This window comes from Cetorhinus maximus, chromosome 20 (genome assembly GCF_964194155.1).
Source record: "Cetorhinus maximus chromosome 20, sCetMax3.hap1.1, whole genome shotgun sequence".
NCBI lineage: Eukaryota > Metazoa > Chordata > Chondrichthyes > Lamniformes > Cetorhinidae > Cetorhinus > Cetorhinus maximus.
The window spans coordinates 79,645,127-79,658,862 of record NC_135898.1 but is presented as its reverse complement, the minus strand read 5'-3'; the positions used below and the strand labels follow the sequence as shown (position 1 = coordinate 79,658,862).

The 13,736-nt window shown below is 48.3% G+C and overlaps 1 protein-coding gene across 1 annotated transcript in view; it reads right to left on the bottom strand.

Moving 5' to 3' along the window:
• nt5c2a (5'-nucleotidase, cytosolic IIa) overlaps positions 1-12,817 on the bottom strand; it is a 99,279-nt gene extending 86,462 nt beyond the window's left edge. Inside the window, exon 1 of the mRNA XM_078564982.1 lies at positions 12,369-12,817. The gene's annotated coding sequence lies outside the window, so the exon portion shown is untranslated. The remainder of the gene's footprint in view (positions 1-12,368) is intronic.
• Positions 12,818-13,736: the final 919 nt, after the last annotated feature.

Sequence of the window (13,736 nt, the reverse complement as noted above, 5' to 3'; positions counted from 1 at the left end):
GCAGTGTCCCACATTCTCACCACCCTGTGTGCAAAAGTTGCTCATCACATCCGCTGTAAACCTCATGCCCCTTACCTTAAATCTATGCCACCCGGTTACTGATCCCTCCACCAAGGGGAAAAGTTCCTTTCTGTCGACTCTATCTATGCCCCTCATAAGTTTATACACTTCAATCATGTCACCCCTCAATCTCCTCTGCTCCAGGGGAAATAACCCCAGTCTATACAATCTCTCCTCATAAGTGAAACTCACCAGGCCAGCCAACATCCTGGTAAACATCCTTTACACTCTCTCCACTGCAATCACCTCCCTCCCATAAAGCACATTTCAGAACTGCACGCAGAACTATAGTTGTGGCCTAAGCAGCGTTTTCTGCAGTTGGAACATTACCTCCCTGCTCCTATATTCTATGCCTCAGCTAATAAAGGCAAGCATGGCATATGCCTTCTTAAACACCTTACGTGCCTCTCCCACTACCTTAAGGGACCAGTCAACATGCACACCAAGGTCCCTCTGATCCTCGTTACTTCCCACGGTCCTACCGATCATCGTGTATTCCCGTGCCTTGTTTGTCCTGCCCAAGTGCATCACCTCACACATCTACATTAAATTCCATTTGGCATTCATCAGCCCATCTGACCAGTCCATCTATATCCTCCTGTAACATAAGGCTATCCTCCTCACTCTTTACCACCCCACCAGTGTTCGTGTCCATTGGTTCTGGAAGGTTGAGCACATAATGAGCCAGGGGGAAAGGGATGAAGTGTGTCACTGTGTATACACTAACTGATCCACTGTCCTTGTTGTTCATTTCAGCATCATCAGAGCATGGCCGGCAGGAGGAGCTGCAGATGCCCCCACTCACACCTGAGGGCCTTCAAGTGTCACCTGCATCACACCATTTCTGCGAGGCAGGAACCAGCACAGATACTAGCACCTCGGTGGGCACTGGAACAACGGCTAGTGTCCCAGGGCACAGTGGAGAGGGCACTTCACATTTGCTAGAGGAGCTGGCAGAGACAGAATGCCGATGGCGCCAGCAGTCGGAGGACTGCAGGGGACCAGGCATATGCTCAGTCGGTGCCTGATGATGTGCCCCTGGAGTCGTCCGCGATGCAGCAGCTGCAGGAAATGCAGTCGGTTGTGCGGGAGCATCTGGGTGTGATGCATGAGACTATGTTTCGCTTGGTGTCCATGGTGGAGGAGTCCAGGCAGAGCACCACTGATGCAATGAGCCTCATGGTAGAGCATCATGCTTCCTCCATGGAGTCACGACTCTCGTGGACAGGTACCTCCAGGAGAACAATCAGGTCCTCCTGGGGTTACGCTCGGACCTGCAAGACCTCACAGCGCCAATGGCCACAGCTGGTCAGGGCCAATGTGGGAGGTGGTGTGCGCTTCAAGCTTCCCAGCTCGTTGCCCATCCATCCACGGTGAGCAGGGAGGTCCAGGGTGACCTCATGTCAGCGCAGCAGCTGTCTGTAGTATCTGCGGGCTCCTCTCACTGTGCTCCGGATGAGGGCACCAGCTCCGCCGCCCCTCTCCCAGTGACCATTTCATCCACTGAGGCTGCGACGACTGGGGAGATGCCAGCTGTGGAACAGGCAGATCCCTCCCAGGCAGGGCCAGCACAGGCTACAAGGGCCAGGGGACGACTGCCAAGATCATTGAGGCCAACAGGACAGCAGAATCAGCAGGCTGTCTCAGATGCCACTCCGAGCGATGGGGCAGCACCAAGACGTGGCACCCGCAAATGGAAACGTAAGGCACATTAGGCACACCACAGGTTTCTCACTGCTGCTTTTATGTTGGCCCGAGATTAGGTCCTTAGAATTTATTTTTGCTTGCTTACGGTATTGTTTTGCAATTGGGAGTACATCTGATGTTAAAATTAAAATTCAGATGTGTGATCAAGGCTGAGGGTGGCTTGTTTGTTCTGCATGTGTATGTTTAAGAAAAATGTTTGTTTGGACATTCAAATTTATGTACAAGGCCCTTAGTTCCTGCTGATGGCCTGGCAGATTTTGCATTTAGTTGCTGAATATGGATGTGCCAGGCAAGGCTGGTCCTGCTGATCCATTTGTGTAGAGCCAGCTGAAGGTTCATTGGATTAAAACCTCCTGGGTGTCCCTGCCTCCTTGGTGTAGTCCTGGGTCAGTGTCTACCCCCTCAGCATTCCCCTGTGCTTACTCATCCTCAGAATCAGTGCTGGACTCATCGTGTGCAGCTGTAAACAATGCGTCGACATCTGCATCATCCACTGCGTTTCCCCTTTCCAGCGCAAGATTGTGTACAGCGCAGCATGCAACCACTATTAGTGATACACAATCTGGGGGGTACTGGAGTGCGCCCCCTGAGCAGTCCAGGCATCGGAAGCACATCTTGAGAAGACCAATGGCTCTCTCCACCACAGCCCTTGTGGAGGCGTGGCTCCTATTGTACCACTGCTCAGCTTCTGATATTGGATGGCGGTGAGGCATTATGAGCCACCTTCTGAGGGGATAGCCCGTGTCGCCCAGCAGCCAGCCATCAAGCCGGGCCGGAGCACTGAAGAGACTCGGCACCTGAGTGCCTGAGGATGGAGACGTCGTGGGAGCTGCCTGGCAACATAGAAACATAGAAGTAGGAGTAGGCCATTCGGCCCTTTGAGCTTGCTCCACCATTCATTGTGATCATGGCTGATCATCTAACTCAATAGCCTGCTCCCGCTTTCTCCCCATACCCTTTGATCCCTTTCGTCCCAAGAGCTATATCTAACTCCTTCTTGAAAGCATACAATGTTTTGGTCTCAACTACTTTCTGTGGTAACGAATTCCACAGGCTCACCACTCTCTGGGTGAAGAAATTTCTCCTCATCTCAGTCCTAAATGGTCTACCCCATATTCTCAGAGACCTGTACCTTGCACAGACTTGTAGAATCAGCATCTTGTGATCACACACTATCTGTACGTTCACGGAGTGGAAGCCCTTCCTGTTGACGAAGGCACCGGGCTCACCTGCTGGCGCCTTGATGGCCACATGTGTACAGTCTATAGCACCCTGGATGTGGGGGAAGCCAGCAATGGCCGCGAAGCCTCTGGCTCGCTCTGTCTGGCTTGCCTGGGCCCAGCGGAAGTGGATGAAGGTCAATGCACGCCTGAACAGAGCGTCTGTGGCCTGCTTGACACAAGTGTGTACAGCTGATTGGGAGACACCGCAAAGATCACCAACCAAGCCCTGGAAGGAGCCAGAGGCATAGAAGTTGAGGGCAGCTGTGACCTTTAGAGCCACTGGCACAGGGTGTCCACCCACACAGTTAGGAGAGATCTCAGGGCCAATCATCTGACAGATATAGTTGACTGTCTCCCTTAACAGTCGGAACCTCCTTCGGCACTGCACCTCAATCATATTGATGTAGCTGCTTCACTGCCTGTATACCCTGGCAGCAGGATAGCGGCGTCTTCTGCAGCTCCCTTCCACCTTGGACTACCTCTTGGCCCTGCGCCCCTTGTGCCTGTGCCTGTATGCCCAAAGGTGGCTCCCCTGGAGGCTGAACGTGCACTTCTGGGCTTCTCCTTATTCTAGCCCTCCCTTCCTCCTCAGAGGAGCTGCCTCCAGTGGACATGTCGGATCCCATACCCAGGCTAAAGGGAGGCTTCCGGAAAGCTACAGGCCTGCTAAAGGTTCCTGACTGCAAAGTGCTGACCTGAAGGTTCAAAGTATATGGAAAGCTGCTGGAATGCGTTCTGAACTGCTGCAGATCACACTCGCAAGTTTAAAATACTTTCTCCAATAAATACACCACAAAGCAGATTGACGACACCACTGAGCCCTCTTATCCCGTCCGTGGATGAGGTTCATAGAAAAGTCTCTTACCCACCTGCCCATTGTGCCCCTGCGCCGACCCAAAGATCGCACAGGCGGCTAAAAATTGCCGTCGATTGAAGACTAAAGGGCCTTAACTGGCCCGTTAATTAATCGCGGGCAAACGTCGGACTTCATTGCACTCCAGCCCCGCGAAATATCGCCATGGCGTGCGGTGACGTCAGGATGTTTGCCCAACGTCACCGCGCATCATTTTATGCAAAGGCGTGCAGGGCCCACCCTCCCGGACGTCAAACTGAAAATTCTGCCCAGAGTAAAGCCCTCTCTACACTGTCCCCATCAAACACTCCCAGGACAGGTACAGCACGGGGTTAGATACAGAGTAAAGCTCTCTCTACACTGTCCCCATCAAACACTCCCAGGACAGGTACAGCACAGGGTTAGATACAGAGTAAAGCTCGCTCTACACTGTCCCATCAAACACTCCCAGGACAGGTCCAGCTCAGGGTCAGATACATCAGGACAGCATGCTCCCCCATACCAGAAAGTTCAGATCAAAACAAGCACCACAAAAGCTGTTCATTTTTTTTTGTATTTTCTACAATAGAAAACAGCAGCGCTCTGAAAGGCAAAATAAAAGTTGCTTTTGAGAGGGATGATCTGTTCCAGAAATCAGTTGCAAACCCAGATGCTTTGTCAGAGGATTAATCATAGGGGCTGAGGAATGGAAACATGATACAGACTGCATTATATTGATACACAAGCTTGGTTAAAAGAGTAGGCTGAAAGTGATTACAGAAACTAGGGTTTTATTCCCTGCAATTTAGAAGGTTAAGGGGTGATTTGATCAAAGTTTTCAAGACTTTAATGAGATCAGATGTTTCTGCTGTGTCAGAGTCTAGGGCCAGGGAACAGAGTCTAAAAATTAGAGGCAAGCCTTTGATCTGATCTCTAGAACCCAGGGAGGGCTCCTTTTTAATCACTGATTGCTGCACAGATGGTTAGGATCAACAGCAATGAATTATAACTGGTTAATGCCCCAGATTAGAGGGAAGAAATCAGGAGTATGTGCTCTTGATTGTTATCCAATTATCCATGCTGGAATACGGGTGCTTTACGAGGACAGGCTGGACATAGCTATTGTCCCAGCCTCATGGCCGAATAACTTGTTGATGCTCAATGGCTAGACTCTCAGATGTGATGGCTAGCCACTCAGTCCAAGTGCCCTTGATGTGGATAAAGCCCATATTCCAGCAATAGATAGCACCTTCAGGAGGTGGAGAGCTTAGAGGGAACTCAAAGGGCAAAAATTGTAACCAGGCTTTTTAACATGTCTCATACTTTCTAAAAATAGCAATCTAAAAACGGAAAGTGTTGCCACAACTCCAAAATCTGGGTCATGAAATTCCACTCCTCAAACACAAGGACATTGGCAGCATTCTCAATGACAAAGGAAATACAAGTACTGTACAGACAGGCGCATCAGACTGAGATAGAACGAGCAGGAGAAACATGGAAATATTTCCACATTCCATCTCCACTAATTGCCCTGCAGGCTCCTGAGCAATTCTGTCCTGTTTTTCTTGAGACTGTGCAGACCCTCCACTGCCACTTTCCAGGCCCCTGGAGGGTCATTATGACTTTGTGTAAGTCAGCTGCCCAGTGTACATCTCACCACCCAGAAACTAGAAACGGGAAGAGATGTAGAAAAGGCTACCAACAACCTATTAGCCAAAGTTAAATGGTGTTACAAATATGAAGTTTATAAAATTATGCTTTGGGTCAAAATCATTAATTTAGGGTAAAATGGAGGATGTTCCGAATTTTGTTGACAGCAAACCTTGGTGCTTTGAGCTGACAGTGGATAGACCGTTAGTCTCCAAAGTCCCAAGGTGTTAAGAATGTTAGGTTTTGTAAACAGTTATACATTAAGTGCCTATTAGCTTTTAAGTTAAAATGGAGTTGGGAGTCTAAAGGATAAGTACTTAGCATTTCTACCCGGATTTTTTTTTTGATTTATTCACAGGATGTGGGCTTCGCTGGCTGGACCAGCATTTATTGCCCATCCCTAATTGCTCTTGAGAAGGTGGTGGTGAGCTGCCTTCTTGAATAGCTGCTGTCTATGTGGTGTAGGGACACACACAGTGGTGTTAGGAAGGGAGTTCCAGGATTTTGACTGAGCCACAATGAAGGAATGGCGATATATTTCCAAGTCGGGATGGTGAGCGACTTGGAGGGGAACTTCCAGGTGGTGGTGTTCCCATCTATCTGCTGCCCTTGTACTTCTAGATGGTAGTGGTTGTGGATTTGGAAGATGCGGTCTAAGGAACCTTGGTGAATTCTTGCAGTGCATCTTGTAGATGGTACACACTGCTGCTGCTGTGCGTCGGTGGTGAAGGAGTGAATGTTTGTGGATGTGGTGCCAATCAAGCGGCCTGCTTTGTCCTGGACAGTGTCCAGCGTCTTGAGTGTTGTGGGAGCTGCACTCATCCAGACAAGTGGGGAGTATTCCAACACACTCCTGACTTGTGCCTTGTAGATGGTGAACAGGCTTTGGGGAGGTAGGAGGCGAGTTACTCGTCACAGACTGGTCAGCTGCGATCAACTATTCAGCTATTGGGCATGAATTGCAACAGGGTGCAGTGTGCAATGCAAAGAGGTTGGGGGAAACTCAAGGGGGAGGGCGAAGTGCTCAGGGGTAGAGCTCCGGGAGCAGGGAAAGAGAGCAGAGGGTACAGCTCAGGGCAAAGGGGACGGGAGAAAGAGCTCAGGGGCAGTGCAAAGAGCTTGGGAGTAGAGCTCAGGGGGCAGTGCAAAGGTGGGCCACCTTCTTGACCACTAGGTAGCAGGTTTGATAGGCCACTTAAGAGCGCAGTTAAGAGTCAGCTATGTTCTCATGGGAGTCGAGTCACAGTCGAGACTGGGTCAGAGAGGAGATTGTGAGAGGAGGACCCTGGGTCAGGCAGTCAGCAGCACCTAGAGGAGAGTGCGAAAGGAGGACCCTGGGACAGGCAGTCAGCAGCACCTAGAGGATCTAGCATCTAGTCTACACTCAAGTAGGAGTAAGGGTAAAATAAAACCAAGGGTCCAAATTCTACTTAGTTAAGATATGTCTGGGGAGCTTAGTCCCATGATTTGCACATCCTGCGCTATGTGGGAAATCCTAGTCGCTCCTGGTGGTCTGGATGACCATGTGTGCAAGAGGTGCCTCCAACTGGAGCAACTCAAGTTCTGGGTTTTGGAGCTTGAGCAGCAGCTGAGTGCGCTACAGTGCATTTACGAGGCTGAGAGGTTTGTGGATAACACGTTTCAGGGCGTGATCACCCCGCAGCTTAAGGAAGTGCAAGCAGAGAGGGAATGGGTGACCGCCAGACAGAAGGAGGGGACCAGGCAGGTAGTGAAGGAATCCCCAAGTGCATCTCACTTGCAAACCGTTTTTCGGCCTTGGAAAATGGTGAGAGTGACGGTTCCTCTGTGGAAGACAACCAGGGCGAAGGTCGTGGCACTGTGGCTGGTCCAGCTGTTCAGCAGGGAGGGTGAGTGAGGGCGAGGAAGAAGTGTGGAAGGGCAATAGTGATAAGGGATTCCTTTGTGAGGGGGGGCAGACAGGCGCTTCTGCAGCCATAGACGTGACTCCAGGATGGTATGTTGCCTCCTGGGTGCCAGGGTCAAGGATGTCTCGGAACAGCTGCAGGGCATTCTGAAGAGGGAGGGTGAACAGCCAGAGGTCATGGTCCATGTTGGGGCCAATGATATAGGAAGAAAGAGAAATGAGGTCCTGCAAGCAGATTTTAGGGAGTTAGGTAGGAAATTGAAAAGCAGGACTTCAAAGGTAGTAATCTCCAGATTACTCCCGGTGCCACACAGAAGTATAGGAACAGAAGGAAAAAGCAGATGAATACGTAGCTGGAGAGATGGTGCAGGAGGGAGGGCTTTAGATTCCTGGGGCATTGGGACCGTTTCTGGGGGAGGTGAGATCTGTACAGGTTGAACAGGAACAGGACCAACATCCTCGCAGGGAGGTTTGCTAATGCTGTTGGGGCGGATTTAAACTAAATTGGCAGGGGAATGGGATCCTGAAAAGTAGCTCAGAGGGGAGAAAAGCTGAGATGGGATTAGAAGCTAAAACGCTAGTAAGTGAGTCTGGAAGGCAGGGGAAATATAGGCTAGATAAGAAAGATGTGAGCTTAGCAAGGCTAAATGGAATATATCTTAATGCAAGGAGCCTGAGGAATAAGACAGTTGAGCTGAGAGCACAGCTAGGCACATGGGAGTATGATAGCTATGACCAAGACTTGGCTAAAAGGCAGGATTGGCAGCTCAGCATTCCTGGTAATAGGGTATTCAGGCGAGATAGAGTGGGGGATAGAAGAGGTGGGGGAGGGTCGCAATATTGATCAAGGAATCAATTATAGCAGTGAGGAGGGATGATATCTTGGAAGGGTCATCAAATGAGGTCATAGGGGTAGAAGTAAAAAACATAAAAGGGGCAAACACACAGTTGGGTGTGTACTATAGGCCCCGAAATAGTCAGGGAAAGATAGAGAATCAAATATGTAATCAAATTTCAGAGAAGTGTAAGAATATTAGGGAAGTAATAGTAGGGGATTTTAACTACCCAAATATTAATTGGGATAGTTTTAGTGTGCAAGGTAGGGAGGGAGCAAAATTCTTAAGTTGCATCCAGGAGAACTTTTTTAGCCAGTACGTAGAAAGCCCAATAAGGGAGGGGCAATTCTGGACCTAATATTTGGAAATGAGCCCAGGCAGGTGGAGCATTTTGGAGATGGTGGCCATAACTCAGTTAGATTTAGGATAGTTATGGAAAAGGATAAGGTTGGGCTGGGAATAAAAGTTCTAAACTGGGGAAAGGCTAATTTTAGTAAGATGAGATATGATTTGGCCCAAGTGGACTGAGCAGCTCCTTGCAGATGAACCTGCGTCAGAGCAGTGGGAGGCATTCAAGGAGGAAATAGCAAGAGTACAGGGCAAATATGTTCCCATAAAGGCAAAGGGGAGGACCAAGTCCGGAGAACCTTGATGTCAAGGGACATAAAGGTTAGGATTAAGAAAAAAAGACAAGCTTATGGAAGATAACGAGGGCTCAATACGGCAGAGTCCCTAAAGGAGTATAAAAAAATGCAGGGGGGACCTTAAAAGAGAAATTTGGAAAGCCAAGAGAGTGCATGAGAAAGCATTGGTGGGTAGAATAAAGGAAAACCAAAGGGGTTTTTTAAATATATAAAGAGCAAGAGAATAACTAGGGAAAGAGTAGGGCCAATTAAGGACCATAGAGGTAAATGTGTGCATGGACCCGGAAGACGTGGATACAGTCCTCAATGAATACTTTGCATTGGTCTTCACAATGGAAAAGGACAAAGCAGGCATAGACATCAGGGTGGAGGACTGTGAAATATTAGAGGAAATTAACATAGAGAGAGGGGAGGTACTTGCGGGTTTAGCAGCCTTAAAGGTAGATAAATCCACAGGCCCGGATGAGATATATCCCAGGCTGTTGAGGGAGGCAAGGGAAGAGATATCAGGAGCCCTGGCATTAATTTCGAAATCCCCTCTGGCCACAGGCGAGGTGCCAGAGGACTGGAGGACTGCTAACATTGTCCCATTATTAAAAAAGGGAGGAAGGGATAGACCAGGAAATTACAGGCCAGTCGGTGGTGGGGAAGTTACTAGAAAGAATTCTGAGGGACAGAATATACCTGCACTTGGACAGACGCGGATTAATCAGGGATAGTCAGCATGGATTTGTTAAGGGAAGGTCATGTTTGACAAATTTGATCAAATTTTTTAAGGAGGTAACCAGGAGTGTTGATGAGGGTAACGTGTTTGATGTGGTCTAGATGGACTTTAGCAAGGCTTTTGATAAGGTCCCTCATGGCAGACTGGTCAAGAAAGTAAGAGCCCATGGATCCAAGGCAAAGTGGCACGTTGGATCTAAAATTGGCTGAGAGGCAAGAAGCAGAGGGTGATGGTAGGGGATGTTTCTGTGACTAGAAGTCTGTTTCCAGTGTGGTTCCGCAGGGTTCGGTGCTGGGGTCCTTGCTGTTTGTGGTGTACATAAATGATTTTTTGGACTTAAATGTAGGGGGTATGATCAAGAAGTCCGCAAAGGGTGGTAAATAGTGAGGAGGATATCAATGGACTGGTCAGGTGGACAGAGCAGTGGCAAATGGAATTCAACCCAGAAAAGTGAGGTAACGCACATGGGGAGGGCTAACAAGGCAAGGGATTACACTATGAATGGTAGGACCCTGGAAAGTACTGAAGATCAGAGGGACCTTGCTGTGTATATCCACAGATCCTTGAAGGTAGCAGGGCAGGTAGATAAGGTGGTTAAGAAGGCATATAGGATACTTGCCTTTATTAGCCGAGACATAGAATACAAGAGCGGGGAGGTTATGCTGGAATTAAGACGCTAGTTAGGCCACAACTGGAATACTGCGTGCAGTTCTGGTCACCACGTTATAGGAAGGATGTGATTGCACTGGAGAGGGTGCAGAGGAGATTTACCAGGATGCTGCTGGGCTGGAGGGTCTGAGCTATGAGGAAAGATTAGGTAAGCTGGGGTTGGTTTCCTTGGAGCAGCGAAGGGTGAGAGGGGACCTGATAGAGGTGTATAAGATTATCAGGGGCATAGATAGGGTGGATAGGAAGGCACTTTTCCCATCCTTATAGGAGTCAATAACCAAGGGGCATAGATTTAAGGTAAGAGGTAGAAGGCTAAGAGGGGAGTTGAGGAGAAATTTTTTCACCCAGAGGGTGGTGGCAGTCTGGAACACACTGCCTGAAAGGGTGGTTGAGTCAGAAACTCTCGTAACACTTAAGTATTTAGATATTCACTTGCGTTGCCATAGCCTCCAGGGCTATGGGCCAAGTGTTGGAAAATGGGATTAGTGTAGTCAGGTCTTTTTTGACTGGCATCGGCACGATGGGCTGAATGGCCTCCTTCTGTGCTATAAACGTCCAAGGGGAGTGCAGGTTTTCGTCCCTGAAGGACATTAGACGTTGGGGTTTCATGGCAATCTGACAGCTTCACGGTCACTTCTACTGAGACCAGCTTTTAATCTCAAGAACTTTAAAACTGAATTCAAATTCTCAAACTGTCTTGTTAAGGTCTGAACTTATTGTTATGGATTATTGGTCCAGGCCACTGAATCCACTAACATACCTACAAACCCCCCTTTTTGATGGTACTGAACTGAGAACAGAGTGACCTCAATACCATTCTGGGATCTTACACATCACAATAGAATTATGCTGCAAATAACACACTTTACAACACAAGCATAGGTTACGAACCCTCAACCAAGAATAAAAAGGTCGAATACACCCTATAATTATGTATGATGTGACACATTCTTTATGGCTCTTTCATTAACTCCTTGAACTGCTAAATATGCCATCTCATTAAGACGAAATGCTTATGGCGATCTAATACAAATTCCTCTGTAAAACTCTCCACTCTCTTTACAGCTTGCTTTTTGTTCACTCCTTCATTAACAGCCTCTACTGCACCTTGAGACTGGTAGTGCATTTGCTGCAGTATAAACTGATGCTCCATCACATTGTGCCAAAGTAAACACGCTCCTTAATGAACAGCACAGTCAGAAACTCTGCAATGCAGATCTACAACTGCTACGTGGAAAACAGCAACTAGCTCAGGGTATTGCCCTCTGGCATGGTCCTTCCTCTGGGAAGAGAGCTGCACACAGCCACCGAGGTTAAAAACTCCCAGCCTGGGGAACCAGGGACCCAAACATACACTGTTACTTTCCAATGGTCCTCGCAAAGACTCTCTACCATTCTGCCCTCCAGTTAAGACCCAAAAACATGTCAGTGGCCTTGGGCTCAGATTTCTAGAAAACTTACTGATCCTTGTTTTAAAGTGTCTGGTTCAGAAACTCAAGAAAAGTTTAGCCTGCTCATTGAGAATCAGGATTGTTATCTTAATTTATTTGACTGTAATCTTCCTCTCAGCTTCCATTTCCTCCACTTCATTTCTAACACTTTCCAAAACTGCTGATGCTGGCTGAAGTAGTTTCACAAGAGCCTGCTGTCCTCGTACACATTTTTCACCCGAAACCCCAGATCATGACAGATGAATCATGCACCAGGGCACCACAGCACAGCCTAATTCTGTGCTCACCCAACATCCCCACTGGGCATTCTCTAATGCAAAGTCAATCTTTTCCCACATCATGACTGCACAAACACAAATTCATTGGAGGGGAAGCACTTTGCAACATTCTGTGACCTATAGAAATTCAAGTCCTTTGCCAGGAGCAAAAACCCTAGCTGATTTATAACTTGCCCCACTTCACTGATGATGTTGAGGCTAACTGCTCACCCAGCAGAGATGAGCACACGCCAGGGATCAAACCCAGAACTTCTGTGGTTTTTAAACAGATTTCAAATTTGCAAACTGTCATATCGAGATTTGAACTCAAATTCTCTGGATTATCAATCCAGAGGCAGATCCGCATCACTATCACAGCTATACATGTCAACGATAGAATTAAAAAGTGTAAGCAAAGAGCATACCCCACCTGAATCCCAGCTGTGCATTAACCAAACCAGCGAGCCACTCCGAGATATTGTCTTCCAGTCCCAGATTCAGGATAAGGAGTTGGAACAGCTTCCAATTGCTTCCAAATTTTGCCACAATCTAATCCAAGAATCTCTGCAGGGAGGTGAATACAGATCTGATAAAAAAAAAGTTAAGCTAAGAGGGGCACAGGTGTGATGGAGTCACACAGGAGTTTCATTCCCTGGCATCACTCACCCATCCACTTTAATCATTCCCTGCCTCTTTCATTTTGGGGGGGATTGTGTCCATGGAGCTGGCCAGATCATAGGCAGACGGGTGGCAAATGAAGTTCAGTGCAGAGAAATGTGAAGTGATTCATTATGGTAGCAAGAACATGGAGGGACAGTACAAAATAATGGGTATAACTCTAAAGAGGGTGCAGAAGCAGAGACCTGGGCGTACATGTGCATAAGTCATTGAAGGTGACAGGACAGGGAGAGCAGTTAATAATGATTACAGTCTTCTGGATTTTATTAATAGGGGCATGGAATACAAAAGTAGAGGTTATGTTGAACTTGTAGACGTCACTAGTTTGGTGTCAGCTGGAGTATTGTGTCCAGTTCTGGGCATCGCACATTAGGAAGGATGTTAAAGCATTGGAAAGTGTGCAGAAAAGATTCATGAGAATGGTGCCTGGTGTGAGAAACTTCAGTTAGGAAGATAGATCGGAGAAGTTGGGGCTGTTTTCCTGTGAGAAAATAAGGTTGAGAGATTTGATAGAGGCGTTCAAAATCATGAGTGGTCTGGACAGAGTAGATAGGAAGAAACTGTTCACGCTCGCGAAAGGATCTAAGACCAAGAGGGCAGAGATTTAAAGTAATTGGCAAAAGAAGCAAAGGTGACACGAGGAGAAACTTTTTCACACAGCGAGTGGTTAGGATCTGGAATGTGCTGCCCGAGTGTGGTGGCGGCTGGTTCAATCGAGGCTTTCAAAAAGGATTTAGACTGTTATCTGAAAAGGAAGAATGTGCAGGGTTACTGGGGGGGGGGGGGCACGGAACTAAGTGAATCGCTCATTCGGAGAGCCAGTGCAGACACGATGGACCGAATGGCCTCCTTCTGCACCTTAGTGATTCTGTGATCCCTTCACCCAGGCTTCTCCAGGAAGACATGAGGATAACTGGCTGATGCTCCTGGGGTTCCCGCGTTCCCAGGCCTCGGGCAATGACCAGGGAAAGAGAAAACTGCAGCCCCCGGGGGCGGGGTGGGGGGGGGAATGAGGGAGATTGGGGAGGTGGGGGGAGATTGGGCCTCAGGGGGACAAGGAAGCGGCTGGATACCGAGTCCTAACCGAGATTGGGGGACGGGGTGGGAGGGGGGGGGCGGG